Source organism: Vipera ursinii (genome assembly GCF_947247035.1).
Source record: "Vipera ursinii genome assembly, chromosome: 1".
Taxonomy (NCBI): domain Eukaryota; kingdom Metazoa; phylum Chordata; class Lepidosauria; order Squamata; family Viperidae; genus Vipera; species Vipera ursinii.
In genome coordinates, this window is record NC_139512.1 from 289,334,270 (window position 1) to 289,347,462 (window position 13,193).

Sequence of the window (13,193 nt, forward strand, 5' to 3'; positions counted from 1 at the left end):
GGATGCTTGGCAATTGATTCATACTTATGACGGTCACAGTGTCCCACCTTTTGCAACTTTTTGACAAGCGAAGTCAATGGCGGGGGGGCAGCTCATCACTCAGGTTGCAGGGTGCCTGTGTGTAGGGGATCCATGGGTCTCTGGTGGAAGGGGGTTTGACTGGGGTGGGTGCCCTTCCTCCCTCTCTCCCATTGTCCCTTCCTTCCTTCTTTCCTTTCTTCCTTTTTTGTCCCTTCCTCCTTCCCTCCCTCCCTTCCATTGTCCCTCCCTCCCTCCCACAGGTTGCAGGGTGCCTATGTGTGGGCGGGGGGAATCCATGGGTTACTATTGCGAGTGGGCAGGAGGGAAAATAAACTTTTCAATAGGCATGTTACTGTTTATCCCTACCTTTCTTCTTTCCTTTCTTCCTTCCCTCCCTCCCTAAGTCTAAGGCTTCGGGGGGTGGGGGGTGCTGGTGAGGAGACAGTGGAGAATCCACCGGGCTCTGCCTCCAGCTGCAGCTTCTCCTCCAATTGGTCCCTCTTTCCCTGCGCAGACCAAACAGGAGATCCGCTCCAGGTTTTCCAGCGGGGTGCCTTCACTTGCCAGCCCACCCGCCCGCCCACCCAGTTCCCGAGTCAGGTGCATCCTTAGGGCTAAGGCAAGGATAGGCAACCTTGGCTCTTTTATGACTCATGGACTTCAACCCAGAATTTCTGAGCCACCATAGCTTGCTCATGAATTCTGGGAGTTGAAGTCCACGAGTCATAAAAGAGCCAAGGTTGCCTACCCCTGGGCTAAGGGGCTGCTCCGGCTGCTGCAATCGGAGAGTTCAAGCGGCAGAGAAAAGCCAGCGAGTGAAGGCAAGCACAGTCAGACCGCTTCCCACAGCTGCGGGAGAAGACACCTCGGGGGCGGGGTGGGACAGCTTCCTTCCCTAGGAGGAGCCAGTAGGCCAGGCAGAGGCTGCAGCAGACACGGAGGACTTCAGCTTCCCAAAGCTGGGAAGAAGGAAGCTGAGCTTGTTCTGGATCCTCATGCGCTGCAGCGGACAAGCTCTGCCCGGGTCCGGCTGCTCCTCCCCGTGGCTCGCAGTGCGCACCTGGAGGATGCTGCCTCCTGCCTGCTCGCTCAGTCTTATCTATGCCGAGACAAGGACACCGCGGGGAGAAGCGGCGGGAGAGGAGGGGAAGTGAAGGGAGGAGAGGAGGGTACTGAGGCCACGCCTCCCTCGCCTGCCCACCTGCCTGCCGCCACAGCAGCCTCCACTGGCTGGAAGCAGCACTGCACGGGAGCCTCCGCGTCACAACCAGGCAGAAGGGCTCAGTCCCAGCCAGGCAACCAGGCAGGCGAAGGAGGATGGAGAAGCGATGCCAAAGCCAGGTCCCCGGTTTGGTGATGTCTCAGACAATCAGGCTTTTAGATCACCCGTTCCAGCCAGCCACTTTCAAGGGCAGCTACAGGTTGTCAATTGAAAAACACGGGGAACAGCAACAAGCTGCAGTGGCAGGTGCTGGGTCACACCTCCCGCTCGGCAAAGAGAAATCACCTTAGCAGGTCTTAAGTGGAGCTACCAAATCTGGGCTGCTGATATCCAATAGGCGAGAGAAGGCCTCGCGAAGAGGACAGCCACACATGGCAGAGGTGCTGCTCGAGGATGGAGGGGAGGCCAGGCAGATTGCAGGCTCTGGCGGTGGTGCCGGCATGGAGGGCGCTCAAGCGTGCGATCACCCTCCGGCCCCGAGTAGCACCTCTGCCATGCGCATCTGTCCCGCTCGCATGTGTGTTCGCCCTTTGTGCCGGTGCCGCCGCCAGTGCCCGCAATCTGCCCGGCCTCCCCTCTGGCCCCAAGCAGCACCTCTGCCGTGTGTGGCTGTCCTGTTCGCATGGGTGATCACCCTCCGGCCCCAAACAGCACCTCTACCATACGATCACCCTCCAGCCCCAAGCAGCGCCCACAATCTATCTGGCCTCCCCTCTGCCTGCTTTATGCAGCTCCTCCTGAGCCCCCTGCACCCGTTAACCCTCCCACCACCATGCAGGGTAAGGTGACCGCCCCGCCCCCACCCAGATGCCCTCACCTCCCCCAAGCTTTTTTACTAACCTGCTTTGAGCTGCATTCCGTTTCTCCGTTCCCTTCTCGGCCTTCCCCATGTGTTTGTGGGACTATTGGTAAAAAAGAAAAAAAGTTCCATGAGACTTTCTAACTTCTCACGAGATCTTGCGAGAAGTTAGAAAGTCTCATGAAACTTTTTTTTGTCCCACAAACTCTGAAGGCTGAGAAGCGAATGGAGAAACAGAATGCAGCTGAAAGCAGGTTAGTAAAAAATGCTTTTAAAGTTTTTTTTTTACATTTTTTTTACAGTGCTGTTCAACCCATCCTACGCGTACCACCAGCCAGGTGCTCGCATACCACTAGTGGTACGCGTACACCGGTTGAAAAGCCCTGCTGTAGTATCCCACTGCTGCAATCACTCTTTTACTACCACATATTGGAATCATCTTTTCAAGGAGGACTGTGACAATTACAGAATGGGAGGCAGTCCAGTCAGAAAGCATGATAAATGGTATCAAATCACTGAACAATTTAATAGGACCAAGGCAGACACATTTAAATAATAATAATAATAATAATAATAATAATAATAATAATAATAATAATAATAATAATAATAATAATAATGATAATGATAATTATAATTTTATTTATATACCGCCCTTCTCCCGAAGGACTCAGGGCGGTGAACAGGGCAGATATATAAAAAATACAAAAATACAAAAGTTAAAAGAAAATTAAACATATGCCCAGCTAAAAACAATAAATACAAATATTAAAAATGACATAAAAACCCAACCCATCCCCCTTCAGGCCAGGCCGGTTTGTTCAAATAAGAATGTCTTCAGATCGCGACATTCAAGAAACTGATATACATTATATACCATATTGTTTCTTTTGCAGTAACAAATAAAAGAGCCTTTTCCATTATTTAATGTAACAAAGCCAAGGTAATAAATTAGCACACACATCAGGATACAATATTCTAAGATGGGGAAATGGTCACCCAATCCTTTAAGACCATATAGAATTGCCATTGTATGTACAAAAAGAATTAAAATTTAACCATTTGTGACAAAAGCATATTAAACCAGTGACAATATATATAAATTCTGTATTCATCTCAGCGTCTGCAAGAAAGATACTACACAACTGAATAAACCTTTATATTAATCTGCTGGCCTATCTCAATGAGGGCAGAAACATTATTCAACAATTGGATTGGAAGCTATGGTTGATAAAATAGTTGGGGAAATGGAATCTGACACAGTTTAAAGATTTTGTTCTTATCATCCTGTTTTTTGCCTTGCTAATCCCTTGTCCAATTTTAACTCAGAAAAGTAAACTGCATAAAGAAAGTAAGTGTACCAGCTGAGATATCATTATCCTATCCTTTTCCCAAGCCATGGGAATTAATGAGAGAAACTCACAGAAATTAGTTTATCTGGCTTGATCCTTATCCTTTTCAATGAACAGGATTGGGTGCTTCCAGATATTCAAAGAGAAACCCAGCCCTGCCCATGAAAAGTATTTATGCAATGCATGGTGTGAAAAATATACTTAATGGGAATGGATGAATGCAAGATGATCCATTCAGGCAATTCCTTGGCAAGAAACTGTTTGGTACGGACAAAATGCTGTATCTTAAAGGATTTCTAAAGTATAGAAAAGTAAATGAGACATTTAAGGTCATTATTATTTTTGGGAAGGAAAGCATGCAATAGAAAACAAATATTTCTAGTAAGGAGTCTGCAATAAGAAAAATAAAGCAATGAAACTTGCTTTTAGTATGAATATATGGGGTGGTGGAACACCCAGTGCCACTAGAATTTTGTCCAGCCTCCTCAAAATTGTTCCTTTGCAGCCTCAACAACAGTAACAAGAAAATGACTTGTCCAATCAGGCTGACTTGGGAAGCTTCCATTTCCTATTTTTCCTCTTCATGTTGATGCCTCTGTCTCTCTTTCAGTAAATGAAGTTCTCTCTGCAGTGGACTCTGGACATTAACCCATTACTATTAAACCAAAGCAATAAGATATTTTGATGCCCATTTTGGAACCCGGTAACACTCCTGTCTTCACTGTCAAAAAGCCTCTCAGAAAGAGAGTCAACTCCAGTGCCATCTGGTTCAGGATCAAAGACACATCAAGTTATATCTGTCCATTTTTCCAGTTGTGCCTGGAACTGGACAGTATTCCTCCTATGACTGTCTGCTTTATATCCACAGTTTACAGGGAAACCCAACTAAATCACTATCCATCAAGGCTACAGAAAGTTCCATACTGTACACACCTGCACTCCATGCTGATCTAGCTATCCTTTTGCTATAATTCAACCTTTTGTTACCAATAGATGGCAATAATGCTTTTGCATTATGATGTTCTTTTTTGTGTGAATTGTGCTCTTTTCTTGACATGGCCAAGTTCAGTTGTCCTTGGATTATTAACTTTGCTTCTCAAGTTCAACTCTAAAAGCTCTTTTATAGGTATCTATTTTACTTGGACCAAGGACCATAACCAAACCTTTTGTCGTATGAAGCAGGCCTATGCTTCTGTCCCTATCCTTGGTCTCGTTATTTATCCTTTACTCTTTCCCATATTTTGCCATGAACATGACACTCTCTGATATCCTTCTTCAACTTGTGGCGATTGTCTTCACCTGGTGGGGTACTGCAGTTCTAAGATGGATCCAAGCAGCTGCCTTTCCAACTTCTCTCTGTGCCATTCAAGCTGCTGATTTCTTACTGGACAAATCCTATGCCCTCATCATACCTATTCCCCATATGAGAGTGGCCTTTCTGTCTCATCACTTTGGCTTGCTCGGCTCCCTCACAGCTGAACAAACTGCAGGTAGCACTCGTGAATTCTCCAATCTTCTTGGCATCCTTGTTTCCTTCCTTGATCTCTGCTCTCTTTTAGCCCTGTCTTGTGATGAAAGTTTTTTTTCCAATCATAATTCAAACATTCTTCCTCTTTCCAAAATTCAGGAAATTCCCATTGTAAAGGCCATTTTTTAAATTTTATACTGATTATAACCCTGATAGATGTTTCTGAATATGCAATATGTGTTTCTTCTGAATGTGTTGAATCTGGTTTTTTGCTCATTCTGTTTCTGTTGCTGAATTACAAGCTCTGACTTGAACTTGCATTTTAAACGCAGGTTCCTCTGTTAGCAGTAGCAGTTTTTATTGTTTTGGTGTTACACATAACAACAGCCAAGTCTGGGAAAACCTTGTTGAATTCAGGATGCTGACTTTGTTTCTGTTTTACAGTACTTGCTGCTATTCTTCTGCCCTCTGCTGTTGCTCTTGTTAAAGTAAATGTCTATTCTCATTTGCCTAGCAATGAACTTCTTAATTTGTGCTCAACATGTTGCACTCTAGTCTCCCAATGTTTCTATACAAGGTGCTTTTTGAAAACAGACCCAGCCTGAAAGGACTGGATTTAGGCAGAGATCCTTTCTTGGCCCTCAGGGAACTGTTCAGAATCGAGATGGTTCCTGGTTCCTCCCTTTTTCCTTTCTCTTCTTGTCCATTTAGCTACTCAGGTATCAAATGGGGGCCTACAAGGATCAGTGCAGGATGCTCTATTCTTCAATACTTTTATAAATAATTTGGATAAAGTGGAACAGGGAATATTATCAAATTTGTAAATTAAGCAACATTGGGTGGGATGCCACTACTGCAGAACATAGAAATAACATGCAAAATTATCTGGATAAGTTAGAGAAATTAAATAAATACAACAGAATGAAATTTAACAGAAAAGTTCACTTAGGAAAATAATAATTCACAGATATAAGATGAAAGATAGCAGGCTTGGTAAAATTCAAATTTAAATTTGTGTAAAAGATCTTGAAATAGTAGTTGCTTACAATGAGCATGCAATATAATGTGACTGTAATATAATGTAACTGCAAAAAAGGACATCTATGCAGAGCACAGAGACATGCACACCTGTGTGCGTGTGTGTGCGCATGTGTGTGTGTGTGTGTGTATGGTATATTCTCTCTCCCTCTTCTCCATCTCTCTGTGTGCGTGTCTGTGTATGGGAGGAGAGAGAGAGAGAGAGAGGGAAAGAGAGAGAGAGAGAAAAAAACAAATTCCAAATCACAGTAAGTAATAATTTCACTTTATTCTATTTTGGTCAAACCATACCATGTCCAGGTCTGGGCACTATATTTCAGCATTTAGAGAAACCTGACATAAGGACAATAAGTTAAGTAAAAATGAAATTATGAAGACAAATGGAAGAGTAGTGTTCGACTTACAACAGTTTGTTTAGTGACAGTTTGAAGTTAAATGGCACTTTAAAAAGTGACTTAGGACTGGTTTTCACACTTACAACCATTGCAGCATTTCCATGGTCACATGATCAAACTTCAGATGCTTGGCAACTGGCTCATATTTATGATTACAGTGTCACAAGGTCATGTGATCACTTTTTCTGACCTTATGACAAGCAAAATCAATGGGGAAGCCAGATTCACTTAACAACCATCTTACTAACTTAAACACTACAGTGATTCACTTAACGATTGTGGCAAGAAAGATTGTAAAATCGGGCAAAACTCACTTTAACAAATGTCCCACTTTGCAAAAGAAAATTTGGACTCAATTATGGTCATAAGTTGAGGACTACCTGTACATTTAGCCTTGAGAAAAGCCAAATGAGATTATGACAGAACTCTCTGAATAGTGAAAAGAATGTCATATAGGCCAAAAGTTGTTCCTTCTCACTCCACATGGCAGGAGAGAGAAGAATAGAGAAGGGTAGATTCCAACTCAAATTCTATTTTTCATCAAAGTGCTCTCAACATTTCTTATGATACTCCCCTGTACTTCTGTGCAAATATTGAGATATGTAATATACTCTGTGGATGACTCCTTTTGCTTTGCTTCTATGTCTTCTGATCAAGCTATGGTAGTCTTCAATTTATAATCGGTCATCTAATGACTAGCTGTTGCTGAGATAGTAGAGAGACATTTCAGCAAATAAATCACAAATTACTAGAAATTGGGCAAAATGAAAATACAAAAGCATCAGTCAGATACCAGCTGGAAGTACTATACCTCTCTTATCCCTTCTTGAGAGAGCCACTTTGGTATAAGGGCTAAGGCACCAGGCTAAAATGAGGAGTTCTGGTCCTGCCTTAAACACAAAGCCAGCTTGATGACTTCTCTCATTCCTAGCAAGAAGGCAATGACAAACCACCTCTTGAGAATCTTGCCAAGAAAACTGCAGGAATTAGTCCAGGCAATCACTAGGAATCAATACCAACTAAAAGGCACATGCACACACTGAATAGCTTTTGGAAGCAGTGCAAAATCCTAAACCAAAGTAATGTCTTGATTCATCCTCCCCAGTAAGGAACAGAAACACACAACCAGGCACCACATAAACACTATGCATAGAACAGCCTAGTGCAGAGGTCTCCAATCTTTTTGATTTGGCGGCCTAGAAAGGGAGGCAGGCACTGCTATGTGCACACGCACAAATGGGCCGCAAGCAAGTGCATGCACACATGCAAACAGGGCTGCACGGGTGCGAGTGCTGCAAATGGGGCAGCACTAGCGCTGGCAGGATGCTACGGGCGGCACTAGTGCCAGTGGGACACTCTGGGGCGGGGCGGTGCTAGCATTGGTAGGATTCTCAGGGAGGCGCTAGCACCGGTGGGACACTCGGTGGCAGGGCAGCACTAGCGCCGGCGGGATACTCGGGGCAGCGCTAACACTGTAGGACACTCAGGGCAGGGTGGTGCTAGTGCCGGCAGGATGCTCGGGGCAGTGCTAGTGCCAGTGGGATGTTCGGGGCAGTGCTAGTGAGAGTGTGGAGGGTGAGTGCACACACGTGTGAACATGCACTGGCTATCCCTTCACGCAGCTCTGTGGCCAAGTGGCTGCGGCCCAGTAGTGGGCCATGGTCCACAGGTTGGGGACCCCGGCCTGGTGGATACATTCTGAAGAGAGAAAGGTTCCCCTGGGATGGGTTCCAGCATGGGTCTGAAAGCTTGGAAGAATAAATCTCTGGTGACCAACTCTGATTGGATCCTGAAAAACTATCCTGGGACACATATATTTGCCTTCATTCATGAACAGAAACTGAAGTCATATATAGTCAGACTCCTTAGATTTCTATTTCAGAAGTAGTGGAAGTGACTATGAATTTACTAGAGTTAGAATACAGAAATTGGTGGATTTCTTAACTGAAAAATTCTCTAGAAAGGAGACAGACAACTACTTAGCACTCACCAGTCATTTATATTTAATTATTTTTTAGCAAGTATGGATGGTGTGATTCTAATTTGCTCCTATAATCTTTTTTTTCTTTTAATCCACATCAAAAGCTTAATACACTTATTCTTCTTAATGTCCCATGTAAGATGAAATAAAATCATACTTGTCTTATTTAATAAGTTTGGTTGCTGAAAGATTCAGTATCTAATATTTTGACACAAATTGTTACATTTCACTCCAAAGCCATACAAAAGAATAAGTGCCCTATAAATAAAAACAACAGGCTTACTAACATTCTATGTTTCATCCTATTTGAATATTGAATGCCATAAAGTTATTTACTTCATTTCAGTTTTTCCCATTCTTATCTTCATCCAAGGCAATAGATAGGTTTTATAAATTTAGTTAAATAGTTCAGTTTTATAGTTTTTATGTCTATAATTTTTATGCTATCTTAAGTATACCTAATTAATTTACCTATATGTACATGATATTTTGTTTTATTTTCTCTGTCTCTTTTTTCTTTCAACTGGTCAATGCACATAATAAAATTTGTTTCCTTCTGCCCTCATTTAGTAGTTAGCAACAAAACTCTGCAACACAGACTTGAAGAATCTGTTCTGAGGGTTTTATTCTCCCCCTGCTCATGCAGCCTGAGAATGCATTTCGCTTGATTCTGAATAGGATGGAGATGACAAAAAAAAAAGCCCAAATCCATTTTCTAGGCTGTATCGGCAGAAGTACAGTGTCAGGATTAAATGAGATTACTATTCTCTATTCTGATTGGATCACACCTGAAATATTACATCCAGTTCTGGCATAGCACTATAGCAAGAAGAAAGGATAGCAACCAAGAAGCTTGGAAGAAAAAGTATGAACTGTTGGAAATGCTGGTATATTCAACTTGGAGAAGATAAGACTAGGAAAACCCTCACAGCTGTCTTAAGTATCTTGAAGAGCTGGCATATGGAACCGGCATCTTCCAACATTTCCAGGCTGTGGAACATGTTAGTATTTTTTAAAAAAAATTCTTGTAACCCCTGACTCATAAAATGTCAATGGTTTTAAAAAATGGTTTTAAAAAATTTATTTATCACATTTCTGCACTGACAATCTCACCTAAGTGACCCTAGGAGGTTTTCAATAGGAGAAAAAAAAACTTCATCTTTTCTATTATACCTTAGAAGAATTGCTATAGATGCCCTGGCTGCATCTGAATGGGGCTTTTTTTTGTTTCTGTGTTTCTTGTTTCTTTTTTTGCACATAGTCTTTCAAGAAACCTAGTTTGAAAAAAATGGGGGGGAAATGATTCAGTTGCTTCATAAAACAGGAGAAGAAAAAATAAGTTTCTGAAGACATGCTACTTTTCTACTAGTGTATACAGAACTCCATCATTTTTCCATGTTTAATAAATATGCTATCTAAAATATATTTATTTGCTCTAGTTTTCTGCCATGTATATATATAATTTCTGCCATGTATATATAACCTGCACTTTATTTTCACTATTTTCAGTATCAATATTTTAGTCTTTGATACATTGATATCCAGACGCATAATTCTCATTGTATCATATAATCTATTAATATTCACTGGCAAACTTTTGGGTTCTCAGTCAACCATATATGATTTGCATGCAAAAGCACACACCCATTTGCATCATTTACTAAAACATTTGTATCTGTATTACAGAAGGAAGATAACAGCAACATAGTATACAAAATCAATTGCAACAATTGTAACCAATTCAATGTGGGACAAACAGGAAGGCAATTGAAAACAAGGGTCAACTAGCAGTTCAATGACATGACCAAAAATCCCTGATCTCAATCCACATTGATGATAAACAACACCAATTTGATTGGGAAGGAACAAAAATTATTGGGCATGCTAACACCTGCCACACACTTGAATTTATTGAGGCCTGGTATTCCACCAAAGGAGCAATTAACAAGCATATTGATCTAGATGCAACATATCAATATGTAAGAAACCAGACCATTCAAAGTACCAATCAACAAGAGAACCAATCAGCTGCTCAGAATTCAAATATAGCTCCTAATAAACAACCCATCGCATGACCAACTGACCACACTGGCACACAAGACATTTATGAGCGAAGGAGAATAAGACAAGAAAATCCTGCTGATAATGTTACCTAGTTTGATAACAAAATGTTCAGAAATTATATTAAAATAAGCTTGGAGAACAAACCACAGCCAAAACCTAAAACCTGAGCAACAAGTATTTTCTATTGTTTCATATATTACCTTTATTATATAATTTCTGCAAATCAATAGAGACCGAATAAATTTTCACACATTCATGCACTTCTCAATTACTTGCTGAAGGTAAAAATATGTACTTCCCAGCGTTTGCTTATTTTTGTATACTTTCAGTTAGAATTACACTACCTGTTTTCAGCACTTAGACTAATCCCCCTGTAGTTTTTGAATTTATACTTGCTACCTTTTCCCTTACTAGATATTGGTTATTCAGTCACTAAATCTTGTCTGATTCTTTGTGACCGTACGGACCATGACACACCAGCCCGTTCTCCAGCATTTCCTGGACTTTGCCCAAATTCATATTCATTCAGTCAATGACATTATCTAACCATCTCATCCTCTGTCATCCCCTTCTCCCTTTGCCTTTAATCTTTATCAACATCAGAGTCTTTTCCAATGAGTCCTCTCATTTGGTGATCAAAGTACTTGAGCTTCAGTAGCTGCCCTTCCAAAGAACAGACAGGGTTGATTTCCTTTAGGGTTGATTTCCCTTATATATATATGGGAAAGTTAACAGTATTCTTCCAATGGTCATGCAGTCTTTATACACATTAAATATTAAACTTTCTCTAATAACACAATATACACCTGCAGCTTTGTTATTTTATAACTTTTTTTTCTTGGACAATAACATTTAGTTTTAATTTCAATTCCATTGTTTGGCATGTCACTATCATTTCTCTACAAACTCTAAAATACTCTTACCAGCATTGCTTTACTTCAGTTTCATCCAAAATCATTTAATCTCTTCTATTCTTAATTCCTTTCACCCTGACAAAGTCTCTTTATTTGGTCCCTTTCACTTACTTCCAAAACTTTTTTTATTTCCATTAAAATCACTCTAGTTTTACCTTTTAAATTTTAAACATTCCTTGTTCACTTTGACTACATTTGTTACAATTACCCTTTTCTGTCATTACATCGATGCTGTATAGATATAGTATCTTTCAACTTCATTTCTTAGAGCAAGCATTCCTACATGCATTACTCTCATCCTGTTTATTTTCATTCAACATTCTCATCAAGCAACATTTTTGGATTTACTGTCAGTGTAATTCCACAGACTTTGTGATACTCTGTACAATACTTTTTTTCTTAATACTAAATAACCTTTTTGCTTACATTCACTTCGATTCATGATGCTGGGAGAGCACTCAGGGTTTCTCTTCCCACAAATATTCTACCATTTACTCCTGTTTCATTCATTTCTTCCCTTTTCCATGTTCTTCTCCCCCTTCACAAGATACTGGTTCTTTATCCATATCATGAACAATATATGGCACTTAAGGCTATTAACAAGAAAAGCTGAAAGCACTGAAATGCTAAAATGTATTAAATGTAATTTAAACATAATAAAAACAGCCCACATGTCCTAAAAATCAATTGGCATATCAATGCCTAGAGAAATAAAAAAGTATCTATTAAATTCTATGGTGTTTTGTATTTTATTAAGTAGTAAATTAATACAAAAACTATTTTTCATAAACAATTAATAGCAAAACTATATGCTGAAACTATGGAATATTTTAAAATGTGACACAATTCTGACAGAAAAGTCAGAATTGATTGTAAGAATAACTATTGGTGTATCATCTTCACTGAGTTATCATTAAATTAAACACTCATTTTGATACAGATGAATATCATTTTCTATTTGAAGTGGGCAGGGATCCAAACACAGCAAACACATTGTTTCCTGATAGCATACAGTAAATTAATAAAAACTCAACAAAACAAGTACAAATGAATAATAGCATTAAGTGGAAATAAAAGTTAAATTCAAAGATACTTTTAGCCTTACATTCCATTTTATAAGTTGTTTATTTTAAAGAATTCCTAATGTACAAGAAAATTATAGACTTAATTAACTAAAATGCAGAGATAATAACAGCTCTCTCTTATGATTACTGACTTAGGAAATGTCATCTCCAAGGGAAAATCCGTTTTTTCTTGATGTGCAGATTACTTTTTCATTTTAAAAAAAGTATGATTAATTGTAGTCATCTCTCCCATAATATAAATAGTTCCTTAGGAAAAACCAGCTACCCAGACAACTGGATTACTCTGCCTGAATGGTTCTATCGAAACTTTCCTACAGTACTTCACTTTGCATTGAACTATCTGATTAGAATGCCAATTATCTAGGTTTTCCTTGTTGACTCTGCTATCTTACAAATGAGATACCAGAAAGCCCATCTGATGTTGAAAAACTGTCTAGGCTGCTTCATAAGCCTAAGAGACTAGAACAAAGGGAAATACTGCTTTCCATTTGTACAAAGGTGACAGAGAAAACAAAAGAATATTGCCTGGAATACCCTTTTAAAATATTATTTATAATATGAAAATTAATGTGTCTTGAATTTCTATTTTTGGGTGCATCGAAAGTGCTTTTATTAAAAAAAATCACATCAAATCTATAGTGCATTGTTTCTCTTGATTTTTTCTCACTTGCAATAAAATCTATAAATATGTGGAACAGCTTTTTGCTATTTTTAGAATTTATTTAATAAGCGGACTGACAGAGGGCTCATGTATTACGTCATTTTCCCATAATGTTAAACGTTAAAAACATAAACTTAAGTTTTTAAAAAAAATCACAGACAAGTAACACTTCATTAATGATGTCAGTTTTTCC

At 39.9% G+C, this 13,193-nt stretch overlaps 1 protein-coding gene across 18 annotated transcripts in view; it reads right to left on the reverse strand.

Annotated features, from left to right (window-relative positions):
* The window catches only part of AKT3 (AKT serine/threonine kinase 3), a 181,080-nt gene that overhangs the window by 136,315 nt on the left and 31,572 nt on the right, over positions 1 to 13,193 (reverse strand). Inside the window, exon 4 of one of the 18 annotated variants that reach the window (XM_083349916.1) lies at positions 9,450 to 9,550. The exons of the other annotated variants lie outside the window; for them this stretch is intronic. The gene's annotated coding sequence lies outside the window, so the exon portion shown is untranslated. The remainder of the gene's footprint in view (positions 1 to 9,449; positions 9,551 to 13,193) is intronic. 18 annotated transcript variants of the gene reach the window in all.